Genomic DNA, 27,435 nt, shown 5'->3' with positions numbered 1-27,435 from the left:
TCCGAGTGATGTTGATTCACATTAGTGATGGTGTCCTTTGCTGTGGAGAAACTTCTTAATCTGATGTAATCCCACTTGTCTATTTTGGGGATTAGAGCCTGTGCTTTGGTGGTCTAACTTAAGATATTTTTTCCTACCTCAATGTCTCCCAGAGTTTCCCCAAGTTCTGTTTATTGGTTTCTGAGGAATCGCCAGATCATTCTCCAAATTGGTTGTACTCATTTACATTACCACTAACAGTGTAGGAGTTTCCTTTTCACCACAGACTTTCCAGCACTTATCATTATCATTATTATTATTAATTTTAATTTTAGCCATTCTGACTGAGGTTAAGTGGTATCTCATTGTGGTTTTGATTTGCATTTCCTTTATGATAAAAGATGTCAAGCATGTTTTCATATGCTTTTTGGTCATCCATATGTCTTCTTCAGAGAGTTATCTGCTCAGCTCATTTTCCCTTCTTTTAATTGGATTGATTATTTTTTTTGTGGGTTAGCTACTTTAGTTCCCTGTATATTGTTGTTATCAGAGGTGTAATTTGCAAATATATTTTCCCACTCTGAGAGTTGTCTTCTCAGGATACTCATTTTTTTTTCTCCTGCTGTGTAGAAGCTTCTCAGCCTAACATAGTCTCATTGCTCTGTTTTTGGAACTATTGCCTGTGCTTCAGAGATCTTCTTTAAGAAGTCCATGCCTACTCTAAGATCCAAGAGTTTTTTTGTATTTTCCACCAGTATTTTTATAGTTTGAGATTTTTATTTAGATTTTCAATCCATTTTGAGTTAATTTTTGTTAGTGGTGAGAGAAAAGGATCTAGTTCATTCTTCTGCAGGTGGATATCCAGTTCTCCCAGCACCATTTACTCAAGAGATTTTCTTTTTCCCACTGGATTGTATTGTGTTCTTTGTCAAGCACCAGTTGGCTGTATTTTGGGGGCGTTATTCAGGGTTTCTTAATTCTGCTCCATCAGTCTACCTATTTTTGTGCTATTTTAAGTATCACAAGGTTGTAATATTTTTTTTTTTGAGAGGTTTTTGCTATAGGGTGCATGCACTCGCCAGACAGACAGAGACAGACAGAGAGTCAGAAAGCAAGAAATCACCCCCCAGAGGGGATGGTCACGCCGCAATCCCTTCTCCTCCATTCTCCTCTCAGGATCCTGGGCACGCACCACGTCTGGGACTCGAACCGTGGTCGACTACGTGGGAGTCCAGTGACATAGCCATTACACTAACTGCTGGTCCCTGTAATATGTTTTAAAGTTGGGAAATTAGATGCCTCTTACTTTATCCCCCTTGCACAGTATTGCTTCAGTGTTATGGGGCCTTTTATGTTTCCAGACAAATTTTATAATTTTTTAATTCTGTGAGAAATATCTCTGGTAGTTTGATTGCAATTTTATTGGTTTTATAGTTTGATTTGAGTAGGATTGACATCTTGGTTATGCTAATTTTTCTAATACAGGAACATGGGATGCTTTTCCACTTTTTTCATATCATTTTAAATTTATTTTTCTAATGATTCATAGTTTTCCTTGTAGAAATATTTTGGTGAAGTTTATTCCTAGATATCTCACTGGTTTGGAGGTTATTGTATGTAGGATTTCTTTCTTCATTTCTGTCTCAGTGTGTCCATTGTGTACAAAAGCACTGTACATTTCTGTAGGTTGATTTTTGTATTCTGCCACTTTACTATATGTATTTATCACTTCTAGTAGTTTTTTACTAGTTTCTATTGATATTTTCTATGTATGAAATCATATCATCTATAAATAGAGAAAATTTCACTTCTTTTTTTTTTTTTCTATTTAGATACCTTTTTTTAGAAAAAGAAATTCTCTTCTGTAATTGCATTGGCTAGAACTTCCAGTACTATGTTCAAAAAGACTAGAGAAAGTGGGAAGCATCTTCTTCCAGTTTTTAGTGGAAAGGCTTTCAGCTTTTCCCCTTTCAGTACCATGTCAGTTATTGAATTTTCATAGGTGGCTTTTATTGTGTTGAGGAATGTCCCTTCTGTGCCAATTTTGCTGAAATTCTTAATCATGAATGGATGTTGTATTTTATTGAATGCTTTTTCTGTATCAATTGATATAATCATATGGTTTTTATCTTTCCTTTTGTTAATGTGATGTATTACATTTGTTGTTTTGTCTATGTTCAACCGTCTTTGCATCTCTGGAACAAAGCCTACTAGGTCATGGTGTATGTTCATTTTTTTTGTTTGGGGGCGGGGAGAAGCTTTAGCTATAGGACACATGCGCTCATCAGAGAGACAGAGAGAGAAAGACAGAAAACAAAAAACCACCCCCCGGGGGGTATGGCCATGCCCCAATCCCTTCTCCTCCAGTCTCCTCTCGGGATCTTGGGCTCGCACGCACATGTTCTCAGCATGAATTTAAGCCACCGGGTCCAGGACTTGAACCACGGTCGACTACATGGGAGTTGAGTGACATAGCCATTATGCTAACTGCTGGTCCCAATGTATAATAATTTTAATATGTTGTTGAATACAATATGCTTTTTAAGAATTTTTTGCGTCCATATTCATCAGGCATATCAGCCTGAAGTTTTCTCTTTTGGTCATTCATCATCTGGTATTGGAAATTCGATGATGGAGGCTTCATAGAATCAATTTGGAGGGTTCCTGCCTTTTGAATTTTTAGAAATCGTTTAAGAAGAATTGGGCTTAGTTCTTCTTTAAAAGTTTTATATAATTCAGAAGCAAAGTCATCAGGACCTGGGTTGTTCCTTGTTTGGAGACTATTTATTACTAATTCATTCTCATTGCTTATTACATGTTTATTCACACTTTCTATTTTTTACTGATTCAATCTTGGTAAGTTACACATGTCCAGAAATTTTTCCATCTCATCTAGGTTTTCTCTTTGTTGGCATATAGTTTCTTACAGTCTCTGATGATATTTTGTATTTCTGTTACAAATGTTGTAATAAACCTGTTCCTTTGCTGATTTAATTTATCTGAATATTTCTCTGTTTTTCTTGATTAATATAGCTAATGAAGTGTCAATTTTGTTTATCTTCTTAAAGGAGCAGCTTTTGATTTCATTTATTTTTATTCTCTATTTCATTTATTCTGCTCAAATCTTTATTATTTCTTTTCTCTTGGATTTTTTAGGTTTTTTTGTTTGTTTGTTTTTACAATTACTTGCATTTTGTCACTTGTTTGTTTATTTGCCATATTTCTGCTTTTTTCTTGTGGGCACTAGTTGCTATGAAATTCTCTATTATAACTGCTTTGGTTGTGCCCCATAGGTTATAAACAATTGTTTGTTCATTATTATTGTTTCTATAAATCTTTTGATTTTATTCTTAATTTCTCTATTGTTGTGAAGTCATTTAGGAGGAGTGTCATTTTTTCCCATGTGTTTGTGAATTTTTGAGGGCTCTTTCTATAGTTGATTTCCAGTTTGATTCCATAGTGGTCAGAAAAGATGCTAGATATAGTGTCTATACCTTTGAATTTGTAAAGGCTTGTTTTGTGTCCTATCATATGGTCAATCTTCGAAAATATTTTATGTGGGGGTGATAAATATGTGTATTTTGTGGTAGTTCAGTGAAGTACTCTATATGTCTGGTCAAGTCCATTTCATGTGTGGTATCACTTGAATCTTGTATCTCTCTGAGTTTTTGTCTAGATGATATGTCCAGAGGAGTCAGTGGAATGTTGAGATTCCCTTCAAATATTGTGTTGCAGTCTGTCTCTCTCCCTTGAGTTCCAACAGTCTCTCTTTAATGTATTTAGGTATTCCAATGTTGGGTGCGTAGATATTTACAAGTGTTATACCTTCTTAGTGAACAACTATATAATGTCTTTCTTTGTCTTTTGTTACATCTTTCATCTTAAAGTTTGTTTTGTCAGATACCAGTATGGCTACTCCAGCTTTTCTTTTTTGGTTTCCATTTGCTTGGAATATCTTTTTTCAGCCCTTCACTTTCAGTCTTTGTATGTCCTTATCAGTGAGGTGTGTTTCTTGTAAGTAGCATATATAGACGGCTTCTGTTTTTATATCCATTCTGCCAGTCTATTGTGTTTTAATAAAAATTTAATCTGGTATAATTCAATGTTATTATCGATATTTATAGATTCATTCCTGTCATTTTGTTAGCCATTTTCTCAGCTGTTTTTGTTCTCCTAGTCTTTCTTTAGTTATCCTGATAACTTCCCCCAGTACTTCCTGTAGAGTTGGTCTATTGTTGGCGAATTCTTTAAGTTTTTGTTTATCTGAGAGTACTTTTATTAGTTCTTGCCTTTTGAAGGGTAATCTTGCTGGATATGGTATTCAAATTTTTTTTTTTTTTTTTTACTGTTTTGCATGCATTTTCACATTGCTTCCTTGCTGGCAATGTTTCTATTGAGAGGTCTAATGTTAGCTTAATGGAATAACCTGTATAAGTAACTTGCTGTTTCTACCTTATAATTTTTTTTAAGAGAGAATTTTGCTATTGGGCATGTGCACTCACCAGGGAGGCAGAAACAGAAAACAAGAAATCACTTCCCAGGGGGGAATGGCCATATCACAATCCCTCTTCCTCATTTTCTTTCAGGAGTCTGGGCATGTACACACACACACATACCCAGTGTGTTTTAACCCGCCGGGCCTGGGCCTTGAGCCACAGTAAAAAACGTGGGAATTAGTGATGTAACCATTATGCCATCTGCTGGTCCCATTCCTTTATCATTTTTAGAATAGTGGAATAGTGTCTTTGTCTTTAATTTTTACCAATCTGGCTAAGATATGCTGAGGGGATGATCTTTTTGTGTTGATTTTATCGAAGGTCCTTTTTATTTCTTGAATTTGAATTTCTCCATTTTTCTCTATATTTGCAAAATTTTCAGGTAGTATTTCATGAAAGAGGTTTTCTGTGCCTTTAGCAGATTGTTCATCTTCTGGAATATCCACTATTCAGGTATTTGGGTGTTTCATGGTGTCTAGAATTTCCTGTATGTTATCCTCGTTTTTTTTTCTTTTTGGTTGTTTTTTATTTCTTTTTGGTGATTTGCTCTCTGCTAGAGACTTTGTCTTCAAGGCAAGAAATTCTTTCTTCTGCATGGTCCAGTTTGCTGTTAATGCTATCCAGGGAGATTTTAATTTCTTATATTATATTCTTCATTTCCAGAAGTTCTGTTTGATTCTTTTTTAGGGTGTCTGTTTCTTTATGAAATTCCTCTTCCATGTCCTGAAATGAGTTTCTCATTCCTGGAACTTATTGTCTGTTTTCTCTTGCATCTCATTGAATTTTGTCTCTGTGAAAATTCAGAATTCATTTTCTGACATTTCTGTGTATTTCTCTGTGCTATCCACTGTTGGTTAGGGACTGCTACACTCACCTGGGGAAAAGCTGCCACTTTTTATCCTCATGTTTCTTTGGAATCTGTGCAGGTTCTAGCCATGTGATGCAGTATTCACTTTTTCCTATTTATTAGAGTAGATGCTGTAATGCTGGTAGAGGACATTTCAGCCTTAGTCCCAGATGTATTCCTGATGGAGGGGTCTGTCTCTCAGGTCATAGCAGTTATGGGTAATTTCAGGTGTTTGGCTCCTTTACCAAACATTCAGTTCTTGATGAGATGGTAGCAAGCTAAGGAGCAATAACTTGGTGAAGAGGATCAAGTCACATGCTTTGCTTTTGTACAGCATGTGGGTTGGTATACCAAAAGTTTCAAAGTTGCTTCCAGACTCCAAGAGCAGACTCACCTTAGAGTCTACCCAGACTGGGCTCAAAACTCCTGGCAGACAGGTAGGGTAAGGCCAGGCCCCTGGATTGGTGGGTGACAGAGTCCAAAAGTTTCAAAGTTGCTCCCAGGCCCCGAGCACCAACTCACCCTAAAGCCTGCCCAGACCAGACTCCTAAAGTATACTTTTTAAATAGGAATTCAGAAAAGGATATTGTTGGCAGCTGGTTAAGCTATGTCTAGGATGATTGGTACCTATATATTCAAATAAGACCCTAATGTTTGGGAAAGGAGATGAAGATGCATATTATTTCAAAAGATAGGAACATGGAAGCATTGGGGGAAATGAACAGTTTTTGAGGCAGTTGCACCATGTTGAATTAAGAGCCAGGAATCAGATAATAGGCATCCATTCAGGGCATTTTTCTGCCTGTTCTTCTCACATTAAATACATTACCTACTTCCTCTTCCTTCTTTTCTCTCTCTGTCTCAACAGCCTTATTGAGGGGCATAATTGCCATACAATTTATCATGTATATACACACTATGAAGCCATCACAATGACCAAACGATGAATTCACCACTTTCAAAATAGTATCTCCTTCCTATCGCCTTCGTGCCACTTCTCAGAAGTAACCACTTATTCGCTTTCTGTCACTACAAATTAATTTGTACTTTCTAGAGCTGCATACAATGAAATTAGTCAATGTATACTCTTTTTATTCTTGGCTTCTTTTATCCAGGATTATTTTGAGAATTAGCCATGTTATTGCATGTAATAATAGTTCATTATTTTTAATTTCTGGGTAGTATTCTATTTTATATGTTATGCTACAATTTGTTTATCCACTCACTTACTAATGAACATTTGGGCTGTGTCCACTTGGGGATCCTCCAAATAAAGTTTTCAGGACATTTGTATATAAGAATATATGATTTAATTTCTCTTGTGTAAATATTTAGAAGTAGAAGTAAATCATTTGGTATATATATGTTTAAGTTTTTAAGAAACTGTGAAACTATCTCAAGTGATTGTATTATTTTGCATCCTCAACAGAAGTGTGTGAGAATTCCTATTACTCCACATCCTTGCTAAAACTTGAAAAAAAAAAACTGTTCATTTTACATTTCAGTCATTATCATAGTTGTATAATGGTATCTCATTGTGTTTAAAATATTGAGCTTCTTTTCATCTTTATTTGCCATTTACATGTCTTGTACATTGAAATATCTGTTAAAATATTTAGCCTTTTTTCCCCAGATTTTTGCCATAAAGATTGTGTACTCACCTGAGAGAAATAGAGAGGGAAAGTGAGAAATCACTCCCTGGGAAAATGACTATGCTGCAATCCCTTCTCCTCCATTATCCTCTGAGAATTTTGGGTATGCATGTACAGGCACTCAGAGTGTTTCTCAAGCCATAGGGTCCAGGACTTTAGCTTGTAAGGGTCCAGAGATTGGTCTAACTGATGGAGACACAGAAAAGACAGCGACAATGCAACTGCAAAAGAGGCTTTTATTTTTCCAGCTAGCTGGGGTCCAAGTTTCAGCCCGTCGCAGCGGGCCTTCACAAGGACCCCCAGCCTAAGATAAAGGGATCTTTTATAGTTCAGGATGTTTTCTGTAACACACAAAGGAAGGGGGGGTATGAGAAGCGAGGGTCCAGCTTTCACCCCCTGCTCAGGTCTAGATAAGGGCTCTCCGCATTTGGATGACCTTGCCTCGGAGGTGCTGGGCCCTCCCGTTTTCCACTTATCTGAGAGTTCCCAGACTCCTGGTTCCCGTCCTTGAGGCCCTAACAAAGTGGGCTCCGTCCCTGAAGACTCAACAGGGTAGTGATTAAGCTAACTTCCCCAGCATTCCCTAACATGGCGGTGATTTTGCCTATTCGGCCTAACAGCTGTGGAGTCAGCCATGTGGGATATAGCACCTTAACCCTCATGTCACTTGCCTGAACCCTTTGGCCAATGTTTAAAAATTTGGTTATTTCCTTCCTTTTAATTGAGTTCTGAGAGTTCTTTATATATTCCTAATTCAAATTTTCAAAATCACAGATATGATAACTATTTTCTCCCAATTTGTGTGTATTATTATTATTTTCTAGAGAGCTTTATTTTTTGTTGTTATAGGGCATGTGTGCTCACTGGAGAGAAAGAGGGAGACAGAGACAGAAAGCAAGAAATCACCGGCAGAAGTGATAGCCATGCTGCAATCCCTTCTCCATTCTTTTCTCAGGAGTTTGGGCAAGCACGCACACACACCCAGCGTGAATTTCAAACTGCTGGGTCCAAGATTCGATCTATGGTCAACTCCATGGGAGTCCAGTAATGTAACCATTGTGCCATCTGTTGGTCCCAATGCTTTATTATCTTAATAGAATCATTTGAAGAAAGAAGTTTTAAGTTTTGATGAAGTCATACTTATCAATTTGAACTTTATTGATTATGATTTTAGCAATGTTTCTTTGAAATCTTTGCCTAAACCAAGGATACAAATATTTTCTTCTAGAATTATTATATTTTTCTAAGTGAAATTTTATGTTTTGGTCTACAAGTTATTTAATTTCTGTATATGGTACCAGACATGAATCGAAATTAAATTTTTTACATGTGAATATATAATTGCTTCACCACAATTTGCTGAATATAATATCATTTCTTCACTAAAGTATCTTGTTTGTCAAAATCAGTTATTCGTATAAACATGGGTCTCATTCTAGGCTAATCTATTTCTTTCAGCCACAGACAATCTTTATGCCAATATATTTTTTAAAAAATATTTCTGAAGCTTTAAATTCTTTAAGTAAGATAGTATTGGTTCTTCATTTTTGTTCTTTTCCTACCTCTCTTTTAAAGTATAGCTCACTATATTGCCTTCACTAATTAACATACCAGTTCCATCTACTAGTCTAAGAGCCCCTTGTAGGTAAGAAGCATCTTGCACTCTTTATTAAAAGTATAAACTAGACCATGCTGCCCTGTCTCTCAACCTGCTGATAACATCCTGCCACACTTAGGCAGGGGCCAGATTGTAGAGGCTAACTAGCCAAGGAAGGCCATTGAATATTATTTTGCCTTTTCAGTTTCACTCACTATCACTCTACCACACTGGGTTTCTATGCTTCTTTTCCCCACACATTTCAAGGGCTGTGCTCTTCCTTTTCCCTTTGTGTGCAAAGCTCTTTCCACTGAGAGTCACATGACATCCTCTTCTTCATAATCAGCTCTCTACTCACATGCATCCACATTATCAAAGCCTTTCTTGACTACTCTCTCTGGAGTGTTTCTCCATCCTCTCTATTTCCTCATCCTGATTTGGAGGTCTCTTCAGAAAATTTTCTATTATATATGCATAGTTTCTTTGGAATTTATTTTCCTCACTAGGTGGTGATTTCTTTCTTTCTTTTCTTTTTTTTCTTTACTGTATTCCCAGCATTTGACACCATGGTTGGTATATAGAGGATGCTTTAAAAAGAAATCTTGGCTGGCTTCGTGATGCAATGGTAATATGTTGCTCAGAAGAAGATGGATCCTAAGTGGTGTTCATGGTTCCAAATCCCTGGCCTGGTCAGTCAGAAACACATTGAGCTTGTGCATGAGTACCCAAGATCTGACGGTTGGAGGACTAGAGGAAAGGGATCATGGCATGGCCAGACTCCTGTGAAGGGTACTCTTCTCTCTCTCTCTTTTCTTCATGTGCACGCATACACTCTATTATGAAAAAGAAAAAAGACAAAAAATGGATACATAGAAAAGACACATACTTAAAAAAATTGTTGTAACTAATTACTTAGAATAGTGTCTAACAGATAGGAAGTGTACAGAAAAGTTGACAGAGAAAGTTTCATTGCTATTGTTAGAAAATCCTGTTTCTAGGATTGTCCCTTGGGTGGCTTCTGGAAACTTGGATTTGATGAGAGGCACCACCTTTCCCAGAGCTGAGTAGCTCATTGTGTTTACATTGCTTATGTAAATGATGTGACTTATACTTAACCCTTGTATTTCTTCTGGGAGTTTGGAATTTGGGTGACGTTAGGTAGAGAGCTGCTTGTGCAAAGATCCCCCAACAAAAGTTCCTGGGCACTAGGTCACTGATGTTGTCTTTGGTAGGCAGAATTTCACATGTATTGTCACAATTCAACACTGGAAAAATTAAGCATATCCTTATGAGATTTTATGGGACCTTGGAAGTTTGCAGCTGGTCTCTGGACTTTATCTCATGCACTTTTCCTCTTTGTTGATTTTGTGTCTTTTCATTGTAGTAAAACATAATAATGAGTATGACTTTCTGCTGTCTTTTGAGAAGTCTTTCTAGAGGGTTGTTGGTCTTGGGGTTAACCTTAGGAATCTGCAACACAGAAAGTATTTTTTTTAAATTCCAAATGAAAACTGAACAAATGGTCAGCACTAAGGAGGTTTTCCAAAAGGAGACAGGGACCCAGTCTATTACCACTTGAAGTTCTCAGTGATCCAAGGTGAGACTCCAGTCTGAAAAGGTCTAGGACACTTGGCATGGGATTCAAAGCAGGGCCAAATTCTTGAGCAGTAGTGATGTGAGCAAAGTTGCTGAGTTCCAAATTCTAGATCCTCTATTTAGTGGCTGTACTATTTTTAATATGTTCCTTAACCTCTCTTTGCTTATTTCTTACTATAAAATGAAAATAGTAGTTGCGTTTACTTCATAAGATTGTGAAGAGGATTAAGTGTTAGTTCCAGTTGTGGTGACATAGGCTGCTAAGACATTGTGATCTGTAGGCTAAGATCACATAGAAGGCCCTGGTTTAATGCCTGGTCTAGCCCAGAGGCTAGGTGTGGTGGGATGAGCCTGTAATTCCTGTGATTCAGAAAGCAGAAGAAGAACTGCAAGTTCAAATCTAGCCTGGGCAATGTAGAAGATCTTGTCTAATCTTCTAAAAATGTAGTCTGCCTGTAGTCCTACCCAAGGAAGGAGGATTTTGATCTGATAAGACTCTATCTAAAATAATTAAAGGTCATTAAAAATAGCTTTCCATGTGAGCTATTATTTCAGGAGGGTCTTGTGCTAGCGCTGTACTGAATACTTACCAGACAAGCTGTGAGGCTGGCTTTGCTGATAGACAGACATTACTCCATGGGTCCTGGTCTTTGTGGATCCTTCAGACAAGGATCGTGTATGCACTTTAGCCTGGAGTGGCTGAGTTTTATGTTGGGACCAATGACATCTTCCTGCTAGAGAGGTAGAAAGAGATGTCAGAGATGTAACTCAACTCTGTCGGGAACATTCCTGATGAATAGAAGTCTGGGTCTTTCAGTATTTAAGCCAAGCTAAGTATTAGTATAGTGATTTATACCTTCTCCACCAGACGCCAACATGAATTACCTCTCCCCTCATAACCTAGGTGACTGAGCTCCATGAAAGAGTTAACTATCTCTATTCCCTTCTATTGCATTTAAATGTGGAAGTCCACATGTATATCCTTCATACAGGTTGATTTTATTTTCATCATTGCATGAAGAGTTAGGGGTACAAGATCCTTCAGAGTGATGTAATTGAATTTAGGGACTGAACAGCTTCTCAGTAAGATGGCTTGGGCATGGGGTGTCTTGATTTTTCCAAAGTTATCTTGTATGGTACTCAGCAATGGTTAGTTCTTTATTCCCTATTTTTCTGCCCTGATGACTGAGGAGTTGTCATGTAGGGATGGCAGAGCCATCCAATCCAAGAATCTTGAATCTCAAAGTGGCTAAATGGAGGCCATATATCCTGAAACACTTTCTAGTTCCCAAACAAACTTGCGTAAGTGAAAAAACAAAATGAAGTTTAGAGTGCAACTATTTCTTTTTCTTTCTTTTTCTTTTTTTTTTTTTTTGAGAGATTTTCGTTCATACAGGTTGATTTTATTTTCATCATTGCATGAAGAGTTAGGGGTACAAGATCCTTCAGAGTGATGTAATTGAATTTAGGGACTGAACAGCTTCTCAGTAAGATGGCTTGGGCATGGGGTGTCTTGATTTTTCCAAAGTTATCTTGTATGGTACTCAGCAATGGTTAGTTCTTTATTCCCTATTTTTCTGCCCTGATGACTGAGGAGTTGTCATGTAGGGATGGCAGAGCCATCCAATCCAAGAATCTTGAATCTCAAAGTGGCTAAATGGAGGCCATATATCCTGAAACACTTTCTAGTTCCCAAACAAACTTGCGTAAGTGAAAAAACAAAATGAAGTTTAGAGTGCAACTATTTCTTTTTCTTTCTTTTTCTTTTTTTTTTTTTTTGAGAGATTTTCGCTATAGAGCGCGTGCGCTCGCCAGACAGACAGAGAGAGACATAGAGACAGAAAGCGAGAAATCACCCCCCAGAGGGGATGGTCATGCCACAATCCCTTCTCCTCCATTCTCCTCTTGGGATCTTGGGCACGCACGCACACGCGCCCGGCGTGAGTTTTAAGCCACCGGGTCCGGGACGTGAACCGTGGTCGACTGTGTGGGAGTCCAGCGACATAGCCATTACGCTAACTGCTAGTTCCCGAGTGCAACTATTTCTTGACCATTGTAGTCCATCCTAGCCTAATTCTCATGCTTACTTTGCTCTATCTGTTCTGATCCCTGTCCTCATACCTTTATCTTACTCTTGAACCATGCTAATAATCATACTATCATCCAATTGGGACATTTTAGTAATTTTAACTGAACTTTCCATTAACTTCTTTGTCATAAGAACTCAAGGAAGCAACTTCCTTATGGGGGGAAGGGGAAGAAGCCACCCTTTATTTAATTAGCATTAACTTTAAAAAAAATTGTATTCCTCTGATCCTCTGAATGAGTAAGTAATTCACCCACAAAGCAGATGTACTCCTTAAGTCAGACTAAGTCCCCAAGAATGTAATTCTGCTATAGAAGACAATTCTCTCTTGTCATTTGTCCCCATTACTGATTCATCCATCATCTATTCACATTATCTGTCCATCATCCATCCAAAGTGGGTAAAAGTGCCATCACCAAATTTGGTTTCTCTATTTTAGCTAAAGACACTTTCTTAGCCCATTTTTCAGGGAGCTCCTTTTCAAATGTTAACAACCATAGATTAGCTTTAATAGCCTCTCTCATTAATTGTCTGACCAGAGTGAAAATATGCCTTGGGAGACAGATTTTACTTCTATATACCGCTGATAATGTCAAGGCAGTGTACAGTATCTCTAGGACTGTGGCCAACCCCAGAATACAAATTACTCTTTCTGAGGTATTTGACTCTCTTCTTAAAGAAACTATAATCTTGATTATGTCAATTTTGACATTTCAGTTAGTATGCACTGTACTTGGTTTATAAGGTAGGAAATTATTAATGGTATATAAGGGGAGACACAGAAATATCACCCAATGTCATTTGCATCTGATCTGTCAAAAAGATGGGCAAAAATTTATCATAGGAGGTTTAAGTGCCCTCCTGCTAAGGGTGAAAGCGGAGACAGCAAGAATGGTATTAAGTTAGAAGACCCCTTAAGGCCCTGTTCACTTTTAGAAGCTATAACTATTGCATATCTAAGCTAGAAGTACATTTTAAATAATCTCTTTACATAAGAGGAAACTAAGGCTCATTGGGGTGATAACTGTTATGGTGAGGTAAGACCAGAATCAGAATCTCAATTCATTCAACAACATTTAGTGACTTTAATCACCTACTCTGTGCTGTGCTGGGCTGGGGTTACCACTATAAACAACACAGACAGCATTTTTTTTTTTCACAGAACTGGGGAAAAAAAGAAAAAGAAAAAAAATCCCAAAATCCATACATAAGTACAAAAATTAAATAGGTAAATAGATAAATATTGGGTAGGTCATCAGGAAAGTCAGAAGGCATTTTTGCATAGAAAAATACATCATGGGGGCCAGCAAATAGCATGGTGGTTAGGGGTGCTGGAACCCACATGGCTGACTGTAGTTTGAGTCCCAAACCTAGTGGGTTGCTTTCTCACTTCCTTTCTCTCTCTCTGTCTCTGTCCTGATCAAGTACAACTCATGCTTAGGTTTTAACTCATGTCTCTACTTCTAGTGCAAAAAATGATGTGGAAGTAGTTAATTTCTAGACTATTCTTAAAATCAATACTTTGTGATAAGCATTGCTTCTCCATTGGGTTTTATTTGTCAGTGCAGCAGCTATTGGGAGGGATAACATATAAATCCCTTAACCTCTTTGTCAACCAGTTTATCATGTCATCTTTTAAAAAGTTTGTGTATTTATTTCTTTTATGAGTGAGAGAGACAGAGAGAGTGAGAAAGCCAAAACCCATAACAAAGTCTTGGATGTTGTGATCCATTTCCCTGCCTTCAACAAGCCCTGAATTATTGGCAAGAATACCCTGTGTACTCAGGGAGGTCTCTGGACTTGAACCAGGAACCTTACCATTTGAGATTGCCTCACAAGAGTGTCACTCTTTACCTCTTCACCACTGTGCCACTGTCTGGTCCTGATCATATCATTTTATAGATGAAAAAATAAGGCTCAGAGAAAGTAAGTTATATATTCATAACAGAGAACTAGTAAGCTGGGTTGGATTTTAATGGACATCTGTCTGATTCCAAAGTTTTTGGACAGCTTTTTCCCAAACTATTATACTTTAATATTCCAGCTCTGCCTATTCTGGGGAGTATATTTAAGAGACATAGAGAAATCTGCTTCTTATATTCTTTTTTTTTTTGTGCATTTTCATTTGTTCTGATTAACTTTGGGAAATGGATTCAGTGAAATATTAGGAATATTAAGTTCTCTTGAGGTAGAAAATGATCATTTCAAGGTGGAAGGGTGGGAGCATTGGAAGCCTGGGGTTCTAAATCTGTGAGTAAGAAGATTGATCAAGAAGGTGAAACTGAGAACCACCCTCCGTGAGTAAATGTTGAATGGCACTTTGTGGCTTGTTGCTATGACACCAAATGATTCCTTATTCAGTGCTATGGAATCCCCATTTGTATTCTTAAAAAATTAAAGCAGTTTTATGGATATTAAATGTTTAAGTGGCTCCAGTAGCTAGAAAGAAAAATCGCCTTATGAATAAAACAGACCAATGCCTGATTACTTGCATGGAAAGTATTTGAAAATGTGTTTGCAGAGTATGGATCTTGGCAGCTTTTGTTTTATGGTGTGCAATGATAGGAGGAAATGGATGGATGAATATATAAATGATTGTAGGTAAACTACAGAATGTAAAAATTGTGGGAGAGAAATTAAATTTACTTCAACCAATTTTTCCTGAGCCCTGAAACATGCAAGTCTTCATGGAACATGCAAAATCAACCTCTGCCATGGGGTTGATTTTATTCTCTATTCTTTCATGTATTAGCTAGGATAACATGAACATATGTAATTATGCACCAAATAATCTTCAAGATTCCAATATCTTTTGTTTGTTTGCTATAGGGTGTGTGTGCTCACCAGAGAGACAAGAGACAGAGATACAGCACCCCTCATGGAGAATGGCCACACTGCAATCTCTTCTCCTTCGTTCGCCTCTTGGGATTTTGGGCATGCCCACACATGCATCCATGTGTTTTTCAAGCCACTGGATTTGGGATTCAAACTGTGCAATTAGCCAGGTGGGATCCAACTGTTTTAACTAACTGGCCCAGATTCTAATGTCTTAATGGTGAAGATTTTCTTAAAAACAAAACAAAACAAAACAAAAAACAGGCTTATTGAGAAATAATTTATATATAATAATATTCACACTTTTTAAGTGTACAGTTCAATGAACTTTCACAAATATTTGCAGTTAAGTACCTACTACCACAAGATAGAGAGCATTTCCATCACAAAATTCCTTGTGGCTTTTTGGAGTATTCCCCTCCTTCCACTCCCAGAACCAAACAACCATTACTCTGATGTCTATTCCTATGGTTTTGGCTTCTCTAGAATATTATATTAATTGAATCATTAACTATATTCCTTTTTAATGTGTCTATCTTCTTTTATACAGCATAATACTTTTTAAAATTCATCCAGGTTCATCTATATAGTATTAGTACATTCCTTTTTATTGTTGGACAGTATTTTGTTGTATGAATATGCTGAAATATGGTTATTCATTTATTAGTTAATGAACATTTGGTTGGTCCTAGTTTTTGGCTATTATGAGCATAACTTCTATAAACAGCCTTATGCAGATTTTTGTATAGATCATAGAATACATTTATTTCACTTCTTTAAGTGTTCAATATGGATTTTCTCAATGGGCAAACAGCCCTTCCCCCACAACATAGTTACTTGGGAATTTGTGCTTTTTTTGCCTTATGGCTTCATAACCACCTATAGCCTTGGATCTCTTTGTTTCCAGCCATTGGAAGGATAAGGGACCAGTTTCAGATACTCAAGCCCAGGTAGGACAGATGTTTCACTTTTGCTTATATCCTACTGGTAAGAACTAGACATATGACTACTCCAACATGCAAAGAGGCAGAAAATTTAGTCCCATAAACAACTCTACTGTGAATGGAGTTTTGGTGGCCCACTATCTGTTGGCAGCACAACTTATTTGTCCAACAAATATTTATTGAGAACCTTACAAATATCAAGTACATTGTTAAGTACTGGAGATAAAGCAATGGCCAAATAAACAAATAAGTGACATAGCACAAAACAAAACCAAAGATCCCAGTCCTTAATGCCTTGAGTGTACGTTCTGGATAAATGTCAAGAAGTACAATGTGTTAGTTTCTATATTCAGGAAGAAAAACCAGTAGGAATTTAGTGCCATATAAGAAAGAATCGGACATGGAATATAAAACAGCAGCTGAAGCTTTGCTAGTAGGCCTTGGAAATCTCCCTGGAGGAGGTAAGACTTCATATGTGCTCTTAAAGATGATAGAAATGTAGGTACTATATGGAGTGGAATGGAAATTTCAGAGGAGATAAATGATTCAAAAAAGGGAGTGAGCGAAGCTTAAGGGTGGGTAAAAAAGTTTACATGACTTCCCTGTTTGTTGAGATGACCACATACTGGGGCTAGACAGTGGTGTAGCAGTAACATGAGATGCTCTGTGAGGCAAGCCCTCTTGGAAAAGTCCCCAGTTCAAATTGAATATACTGCTTGCCCGTGATCAGCTGAAGGCTGGGGTGGAGCGTGGCATCAGGATCTTGTTGGTGGTTCTCCCTCTCTCTCTCTCTCTCTCTGTATTTCCCACTCATGGAATAAATAAATAACTAAACTTAAAAAAAGAGAAAGATGACCACAAGGTGACTATAGTTTATAGTGCAAATCTAATTTAAGTTACTCTCTAAGGAAGTTCTCTTTGCTGGATTGGTTTAATGTACGCTTTCTAGGTTTTATTGATGGTTATTGAATATCTCAGATTGTAGAATTTTATACCCCATGGTGGTAAAGTTTTTCATAAATGGAATAAGTAATGTCATTGCCTAGTGTGTGCTTCCTCAATATTAATAGAATTGAATAAATTATGATAGCAGGGAGAAAGTTGCTTTTCTTAATTTTGTAGAACAGTTACAATAGGAGCAATTACAATACCAACTGCAAATTAAAGCATGGGCTGTGTAAATATAGAGCTCTTTTAACACTCTGTTATACCATTATATTCATTCAGATTCAGTTAGGGAAACAGAAGTCTTTGACAGATACTTCCAGCAGGACTGAATTTTTTAAATTTGTTTGTTTATTTCCAGAAGGCATGTGCACTTGCCAGAGAGAGAAAGCACTCCCTAGTGGGATGTGGTCATCCAACAAACCCCTTTCATCCACTCTTTCATCCCATCAGAAATTTGGACACAAACACACATGTGCCCAGCTAGTTCTTCAAGCATGGGAACCAGAATGTGAACCACAGTTGATCATGTAGGATCTGGCTCCCTACACACAGTGCTTAACCTAAGCATCATGGGGCTCTCTCTCTCTCTCTCTCTCTCTATATATATATATATACACACACACACACACAAGTTCGAGATGACAACGTTTTGTCCAACTTTTGAATTTATTTCATGGTTTCTTCTCTTTTTACTTATCTTCCGTTCTGGCAGTTAGAAGAGGAAGATATATATATATATATATATAATTTATTTATTTTTTTTGGGAGATGTTTTCGCTATAGGGTGCGTGCGCTCACCAGACAGACAGAGAGTGACAGAGAGACAGAAAGTGAGAAATCATCCCCCAGGGGTATGGTCACGCTGCAATCCCTTTTCCTCCATGCTCCTCTCGGGATCTTGGGCATGCACGCACACGCACCTGGTGTGAGTTCTAAACCACCGAGTCCAGGACGCGAACCGCGGTTGACTACGTGGGAGTCCAGTGACATAGCCATTACGCTAACTGCTGGTTCCCAAGAGGAAGATATTTTAAGAAAAATGCTATTGAGAAAAAGATATTTATGACATTACCATTAGTATTATTATTTTAAACATGAGTATTCATGTTTGATTACATATTAGAAAACAAGTATAAAAAAGTGTAGGTATTCTGGATTTTCCTTGGAAATTTTATTGCTTAACATCAGGACTTCTATGTCCTGACACACTAGCTTCTTGTTTATTGTGTCTGCTATGCTTCTCACACAACTTTGCTTCACTGTCTCCAAAATTTTAAATCAACAATCTGTATGGGCCAGCCACTAGGGCAATGGTTAAGCGTTGTGCACTGAGAGCTGAGTCTCACGTGACTGAAAGCAGTTTGAGTCCTGGTCCTAGGGGCTTTGGAAACATATCAGGTGTGCATGCCTGTGTGCCTAAAATCCTGACAGAAAGGAGAAGTGGAGGGAAAAGGATTGTGGCATAACCGTATCCCATTGGATCTCTCTCACTCTTCCTCTCTCTCTGGTATCACAAGTATCCTCTGGCAATTCAAAAAAATTATAGCTGTAGATAAAAAAGCTACAGATGTAGATAATAGTATAGACATTTTACTGAGGATTCAGTTTTAAGGTGGTGAGAAGGCTTCATGACCATAATTTACTTAATAAAATTGCTTATTTGACCACTTTGTACCCTCCATGAAATTTGCTTTCCTTAATCTACTGTCTTTCTTCCCGTGAGCTCTAAGAAATTTTCTCTACTCTGCCAAGAAATTTCCTTGCCATCCTCAGTTTACCTATACTACTCAGCAATAAAAAAAGGATAGTTAGCACTGTTCATGTTTTCTCATCTATGACCTCATGCCCAGAAAGTGGGCAGATAATGGAATAACATCATTGAGTGTGTGTGTGTGTGTGTGTGTGTGTGTGTGTTGGTGTGTGGTGTTTTAGATAGATCTCACTGTGTCACAATACTCCTGTCTTAGCCTCCTAAATAGCTGAAACTACATATATATACCATTGTGACTTCAGAGTGAGATTTCATTGTAACTTGTTCAAGTGACTTTTTAAAGTATTCACGCAAAGAAGGAGCATATTCTTTTAACTTTGCCAGAGGATGCACTTACCAGAAACACAGTAAGAAAATGCCTCTCTTGAAGAACAGTAATGCCACATTCCTTCTCTTCCATTTCTTCCTCCTTTTGGGATTTTGGGCACACATAGTTGCCTAGAATGTTTCTTTCTCTTTTCTTTTTTTTTTTTTTTAAGAGATTTTTGCTATAGGGCATGTGCGCTCACCAGACAGAGACAGAGAGACAGAAAGTGAGAAATCACGCCCCAGGGGGATGGCCACACCACAATCCCTTGTCCTCCGTTCTCCTCTCGGGATCTTGGGCATGCACGCACATGTGCCGGTGTGAGTTTTAAGCCACCGGGTCCAGGACACGAAGTGTGGTCGACTACGTGAGAGTACAACGACATAGCCATTACGCTAACTGTTGGTCCCCCTAGAATGCTTTTCAAACTACTGGTCTGGGACTCAAACCATGCTCTCAACAATATGGGATATGGCCATCTTAGTCATCAGCCTGCTGGCTTGGCCCAGAAGTATATTCTTTTATTTTTAATTTTTTTTAAAGTTTTTGTGCCATAGGACATGTGTGATCATCAGAAATAGAGAGGCAGTAAGAGGGAAAGTGAGAAATCACCCCCAGAAGATACGGTCACACTGCAGACTGGATCTTCAGTTGACCACTGTACACCTACCGACTCCAGCCCAGGAGTATATTCTTACAGCAAAACACTGTACCCAGAAAAATTAGTTTACTCAGAAAAAAATGTAAAAATTATAGTTAAAGAGTTCTCTCCCCGAACAAGGGTCTGATAGTCACTTTAGAAAAATGATCACAAACTATAGCTGATAATACATGAGAAATAATACTTATACAGAGTAAAGTTTTTAAAAGTAGTCATTAAAAAGTCAATATAAAGCAATTAAAATATGATACAGTGACAAATTTATGTTTAACACTTTTCACGTTTAAATACGCTTTTATATCATTAGTTCTGTTTGATCTCTATAATGATCTTATAAAAACACAAGTTTTGTATTTTTACTAAAATGCCGTGTTTTGCTATAGTAACTTCTAAGCTATAAAAACATGGATAAATTGGTCTTGTTTACTGTAATATATACTGGGCATCTTTATATGTTTCTTCTTTATATATCATATTTGATAATCCTAACCCTATTCAATTCTATAATAGTGAAAATAAACAATCTGACTTCAAACGCCCACTTTGTTATTTGCTTTGTAGACATTATCTTGACCCTACAAATTATTACAAGCTAGACAATACAGGGCATGTATATATAGAGAGAGGATCATTTACTTAACTTGCCTAAGATCAGAAAATTAGTGAATGCTGGGAGTGCCATTCAAACTCTTTTGTTCCTTCTTCTCTATTTTCTTTCCTGTAAGTAGAAGTTACTAGATGATAATGGCTACCTAACTTGTCAGACACAGTTCTAAATTAAAATTCAGGGCTCTTTGTTAAATTTTTACAAATTTCAAGATGATGAGAGGAGAGCATTACAACAAAGACAGGGGCCCTCCAAGCAAAGGTGTCTGACTGCACAGCTCACAAGCTTGAAACTGGCCCTGGGCATTGACTTACAAGGCAGTCACTGTTACAGGCACTGGAGGTAAAAATACTCCAAGAGCTTCCAGCTGGGAATCTGGGGGTGTTTCTCTTTTGGAATTGCCTTTAGAGTCAGCATCCTATTGAATTGAATATGTACAGGGTCGACTTTATTTTTTTCCTGAAGGATAAGATTTTATGAAATAGCCAAACTCACTCTGCTCTAAGCCTTGTCAATAACTTGAGAGGACAGCCTGAGTAATTAGTAATGAAGCTTTTGGTTCAAAACAAAATGTGACAATAAAGAAAGAAGCTTAATTTTCTTGTTAGGCTCTTGACCTAATGATGGGTGTACATCCAATAAAAAGGCTCTGAAAATATTGGCTATCATGAAGTCTTCTCGAAATAAGCAGACTATATTGCAAGCAGTGCTGATTTGGACTCTGTTAGTCAGCAATGGAAATTTTAAAGTGTTCATCAGTTTGTACACCTTAGATTCATGCTTTCTTTTCTTGATAAATTGTTACTGTGGTATTTTCTTGTTTAAAAATTTCTCCTCTAGTACTACGAGCTTTGATAATCAAACTTCACTAGAAACTGGGGTTATTGAAAGCAAACATGAGTTCAGAAAAAAAGAATGCATAACTCTTTGAAATTATAAAATGATACCGTTGAATAGCATCCATTAAAGCCATTGAAGATGGGCTTTCCAGATGGTCTCTTTCTCACCAACAAGGCTGGTGATCAGGAGAGAGCATGTTTGCTAATGTTTTTTGTAAAGTGGAGAACTACAGAAATATAAGGAATTATATAGCCTGGTCTCATTTTACAGAGAACAAAACTCATCTCCCTTGCCCTGATCATCTGTCTTCTGACTCTCTTTGTTCTTCAAGGTCAAGCTTTTATTGGTTGGGTCTGGCTCAACAACTGCAGCTGCAGCTCTTAGTTATAACCCAGTCACTATCTTCTCACCACTACAGTAGCAGGGCCCTGTTTATTTTCTAGTTGATGAATTGGACCTGCCTAATCTCTTGGCTTTCCCACTTTCTTCCTTTGAGTTAGAGGCTGGATGACTTACATTTATAGATTGGGTCAGCTATGAATGAGGTGTGTGCTGGGAAATGAAATGAAAAATGTACTCAGTTACTCTGAGGTTTATTTTCCCAGCAAGGCAAGGGATAACAATTTTCCTAAATACAGGCATACGTCCTTTTATAGTTCTTTCCTTTATTGTACTTGGTGGGTATTGCATTTTTTTTTCCTTACAGACTGAAGATATGTGGTAACCTTGTGTCAGCAAGTTTATTGACGCCATCTTTCTAACATCATGCACTCACTGTGTGCCTTTGTGTCACATTTTGGTAATTATTACAATATTTCAAACTATTATTATTATTACCATTATTATATCTGCATGTCCTGGACTCAGCAAGGGGAACTTACTGAGGTCCATAGAACTGCATAATGCCTGGGAAGGATCTTGTATTGTATAAACGCAGCACCTGGGACCCAAGCAGCTACAAACTGGTGCCATGTAGTATCGGAGTAACTGCTGAAAGGAAACTTGCACCAATATTAGACAGCCTGCAAGTCTTCATATCCCTAAGAACTCATGATATTCCTCCAGCTCTCAGCAGGTGGCTGCAGTGACAAGTCCAGCAAGACTGAGTAGTAGAGATGTGATCATGGCACACAAGCTGATACAGTATCACTCCAGAATGTAGAAAGACCAGTGAGTGGGAGGACTGCTCCAAGGAACAGAAAGTGGCATGTGAATGCCCCTTCCCTGTAGAAGAGAAGAAGGAAACGGGACATTACTCTCTGACTGACTGGCAGGCCTGCGCTCTCACTATCCCAAGCTTGAAACTGCAGAAACAGCTTTTGCCCCCTCTGTTGTCTTTGCAGTGCACACATTCTAGGTATCTCCTTGAACTGTAGGTGTGAGAGGAGGGAAGGGAAAGGGATAGCTGATAGAAAGCAGAGTACTAAGGATCCCTTTTTCTGGATAGAGAGGATGGAGAGTGTGGAGCCCCACCCAGAGTCCCTCTTGCCTGTAGGCCCTGAATAATCAAAATATTTTTCTCACCATGCTGTGGCACCCCATTCCATAACCATTCTTCCTGTTTCACATATTCTTGTGTCTATTAATCATTTTCTCCTAGTCACCCCACAAGCAGTTTTTGATAATTACCATTACTCTCTTTACTTTTATGCCATTAAATCGCTGTTTCCATTGTAGAGTGTGGGCATATAGTAAATGTTAAGCAGGGTCATATGGTATTTATACTCTTGCTTATGTCACAGGATTATATCCTTCACATTCTTCTGCTTTGTGTTGAATGATAAGATATTACTTTTCTTTATGGCTGAGTAGTATTTCACATAGGAGCCACATTTTCTTAACCTACTCATTGGTTGTTGGGCACATAGGTAGATTCCATGGCTTAGCTATTGTGAATAATGTTGCAGGGAACATGAATGTGCAAATGTCTTTTCAATTGAGTGACAACCTATTCGTTGAATATATATCCAAGAGTGAGATTACTGAGTCATATGGTAGTTCTATTTTTAGATTTTGGAGGAACCTCTATTTCCACAGTGGCTGTAATAATCCACATTCCTGTCAGCAATGAACACAGGTTCCTTTTTCTCTGCAAACTTCAGCAGCCCTTGTTACTCTTTGACTTTTTGATCATAGCCATTCTGACTGGGATTATCTTTGTTCTTGTGGTTTTTGGCTTGTATGTATTCTTTGGAGAGTTATCTGTTCAGTTAATTTGTCCATTTTAAAATTGGATTGTTTGTTTTTCTATAGGTAAGCTGCTTGAATTCCCTGTAGTTTATGGTAATCAGTCCTTAATTGGAGGGATAGTTTGTAAATTTATGTTTATTGGGACATATTTCCAGTGGCTGAGACATGGAATCAACCCAAATATCCAAGAGCAAATGAATAGATTGGAAAAATGTGGTCCATATACATTATGGAATAATATGCAGCCATAAAAAGCAATGAGATCCTGAAATTTGATATAAAGTGAATGAATATAGAAGATTTAACACTAAGCAAAGCAAGCCAGACTATGAAAGAGAGACATTGTATGTCCCTGCTTAATATATACCAAATGTCTGCTCTTTATGGAAGAAAATGAGAGATTGAAAGATATAAAAGTAGGGAGGGCAACTGTAGATACTAAGATATTATAGGATGGGGTGGATTATAAAGGGTGGGAGGAAGAGAATCAGGGAAAAAAGACATTTAAAAGACACAAAAATGAAGTGAACTGGTGATGACAATGTACAATATATGGTAATATTTTTGATTGGACTAATATATACTCTATTCATGCTCATAAAAATATTTTATATGCTGTACAGATGTACAGGGATTAAATGAAAATAAAAATGTAAAACTGTGCATAACATAATGTAATATTAATGTATAATAAAATGAATATGATCATATCCTTGATTTGACTATTACACACTGTGTGCATGCTTTGAAAATCTATGCTGAAACCCACAACTATTTATGGATTATATGTAAACTAGAAGTCACAACAAAAATAAATGAAAGTGCTACTCTAGTTAATACGTAACTTAAGAGAAAGCTTTGGGAATCTGAATAGAATATAAAACCATCCACAATATTCCTTTCAGCCAAAGACTAATGAAAAGAAAGGCTTCTAGTCTCTTTAATTCTATGAAAACGCAGAGTGATGAGAAAGTTGTAGAAGAAAAATTTAAAGCTATCACAGTTCGACTCACGAGGTTTAAGGAAAGATACCATCTCCCTAGCATAAAAGTACAAGGTGGAGAAAGTGGCAGGAAGTTATTTGGAAATCTGGCCAATATAACTGATGAAGATGGCTATGCTAACCAATAGATTTCACTGTAGGCCAAACAGCCTTATATTGGAAGAAGATGCCATCTAGGACTTTTAGACCTAGAGATAAGTCAGTGCCTGGTTTCAAAGTTTCAATGAATAGGTTAACTTGTTAGGGATTAATGCAATTAGCAATTTAATCATAAATAAGTATTATCAGGCAATACTTATTTATGGTTTTGAAAATACCAGAGCTCTTAAAATTATGCTAAATCTACTCTGCCTATGCTATATAAATGGAACAATAAAGCCTAGATGATAGTACATTTGTTTATAGCATAGCTTACTGAATATTTTGAGTTCACTGTTAAGAACTGCTGTTCACACACACACAAAAAAAAGAGATTTTCAAAATATGACTTCTCATCTACAATAGACCTGGCCACTCAAGAGGTCTGAGAAGTACAAGGGGATTAATGTTTTCATGTGTGCTAATACAGCATGTATTTTGTAGACAATGGATAAAGAAGTAATTTCAATTTTTAAATCTTGCCCTTTAAGAAATACATTTTGGGGACCAGCAGTTAGCGTAATGGCTATGTCGTTGGACTCCCATGTAGCCTACCATGGTTCGAGTCCTGGACCTGGTGCCTTAAAACTCACGTTGGGCATGTGTGCATGTGGTGTGCCCAAGATCCCGAGAGAATGGAGGAGAAGGGATTGTGGTGTGGCATCCCCACTGGGAGGTGATTTCTCGCTTTCTCTCTTTGTCTCTCTCTGTCTTTCTGGCGAGCACATGCTCCCTATAGCAAAAACCTCTCTGATAAAAAGAAAAGAAGAAATACATTTTGTAAGTCTATAGCTATTACAGATAGTGATTCTTCTGTTGGCTAGGGGCAAAGAAACTTGAAAACTTTCTGGAAAGGATTTCCATTTTAAAGTTATTATAAATCTTTATGATTCATGGGAGGAAGTCAAAATACCAACATTAACAGAAGTTTGAGGAAGTTGATTCCAGCCCTCATGGGTTCAAAACTTCAGTGGAGGAAGTGACTGCAGATGTGGAAAGAGCAAGAGAGCTAGAATTAGAATTGGAGTCTGAAGATATGACTGAATTGCAGTAGTCTCAGGATAAAACTTTAATGTATGAAGAGTTGCTTGTTAGATAAGCAAAAAAAGTGGTTTATTGAAGTGGAATCTACTCCTGGTGGAAATGCTGTGAACATTGTTGACATGATAATAAATAATTCGGAATATCATATAAATTTAATTGATAAAATACCAGTGTGCTCTGAGAAGATTGACTCCAATTTGGAAAGAAGGTCTATAATGGGTAAAATGCTATTGAACATTATCTCATATTACATGGAGCTCTTTCATGAAAGAAAATGTCAATCAATGCTGCAAACTACATTTTTTTAAAAGAAATTGTCACATCCCATCTTTAGCATCCACCGTTATTATTATTGATTATTATCTTACACATTTAATCACTATACATCACTTCACTTGTAAGTTGAATTTCCCAGCGTGAGTGGAGAATGTGGGCAGCCTTGTCTTGTACCAGTTTTGAGTGGAAAAGCTTTCAGCTTGTCTCCATTCAGTATAATGTTAGCAATAGGTTTTTCATAGATGACTTTTATTATTCTGAGAAATGATCCTTCTATGCTGATTTGGCTGAGAGTCTTAATCATAGAGCAATGCTGTATTTTGTCAAATGCATTTTCTGAATCAATTGAAATGACCATATGGTTTTTATCTTTCTTTCTGTTAATATGATGTATTACATTTATGGTTTTGCGTGTGTTGAACAACCTTGCATCCTTGGAATAAAGCCTACCTAGTCGTGATGAATAATCTTTTTTATATGTTGTTGGATACGATTTGCTAGCATCTTGAGAATTTTTGTATCTATATTCATCAGAGATACTGGTCTGTAACTATCCTTTCTTGTCATATCCTTATCTGTTTTGGGAATGAGGATGATGGAAGCTTCATTAAATGAATTTGGAATGGTCCCTTCCTTTTAGATTTTTAGAAATAATTTGAGAAGAATAAGGTTACTTCTTTAAAAGTTTTGTACAATTCTGAAGAAAAGCCATCAGGACCTCGGCTTTTCTTTCCTGGGAGGTTATTTATCACTAATTCAATCTCATTGCTTATTATGGGTCTATTCAGACTTTCTATGTCCTCTTGAGTCTATCTTGGTAGATAATATGTGTCTAAGAATTTATCCATCTCATTCAGGTTTTCTTATTTGTTGTGTAGACACTCATAGTATCCTCCAATGATGTTTTGTATTTCTATTATGTTTGTTGTGATATTGCCGGTTTATTAGCAAATTTGGTTTATTTGGTTCCTTTCTCTCTTAATTAGTCTAGCTAATGGTTTTTCAAAAGACCAGCTTTCATTTATTTTCTATATCGTTGTTTATTTTGTATCTCATTTATTTCTGCTGGAATCTTTCTTATTTATTTCCTCCTGGAATTTTTAAATTTTTTTTTAATTCCCTGAGGCATGATGTTAGGTTGTCCATTTGTCACCTTTCCATCTTTTTCTTATGCACACTAATTGCTATGAACTTCCCTCTTACGACAGCTTTTGCAGTGTCTGCAAAATCATGGAAACTCATCTGCTCATTATCATTTTTTTCCATAAAGCTTTTGGTGGCAGTCTTAAACTCTTCAGTAGTTGTGAAGTCATTCAGGAGTAGGTTATTTAGTTTCTATGTATTTGTGTGTGTGTTTCTTTTTATGTGGTCAGTCTTCAAGAATGTACCATGAAGGGAGGGAGAAAAATATATATTTGGTGATTTTTTGGGTGGAAAATTCTATAGATGTCTGCCAAGTTCTGATTTATGGTATCATTCAGGTCCTGAATCTCTTTGCAGATTTTTCATCTCTTTGATCTGTCTAAAGGAGATAATTGTGGTATTGAAGTCCCCAACAACTAGTGTGTTGCAGTCTCTCTCTCTTTTTAGATCCAGCAATCTTTCTTTCATATATTTC

The 27,435-nt window shown here is 37.2% G+C and overlaps 1 pseudogene; it reads left to right on the top strand.

The window, feature by feature from the left end:
- Positions 1-16,432: 16,432 nt before the first annotated feature.
- Positions 16,433-25,849, top strand: LOC106735104 (tigger transposable element-derived protein 1-like; annotated as a pseudogene).
- The last annotated feature ends 1,586 nt before the right edge of the window (positions 25,850-27,435 follow it).

Source organism: Tupaia chinensis, unplaced genomic scaffold, assembly GCF_000334495.1.
Source record: "Tupaia chinensis unplaced genomic scaffold, TupChi_1.0 Scaffold000296_1, whole genome shotgun sequence".
Classification (NCBI taxonomy): Eukaryota; Metazoa; Chordata; class Mammalia; order Scandentia; family Tupaiidae; genus Tupaia; species Tupaia belangeri.
The sequence above is the reverse complement of the archived record's forward strand: the minus strand, read 5'-3'. Positions and strand labels throughout refer to the sequence as shown.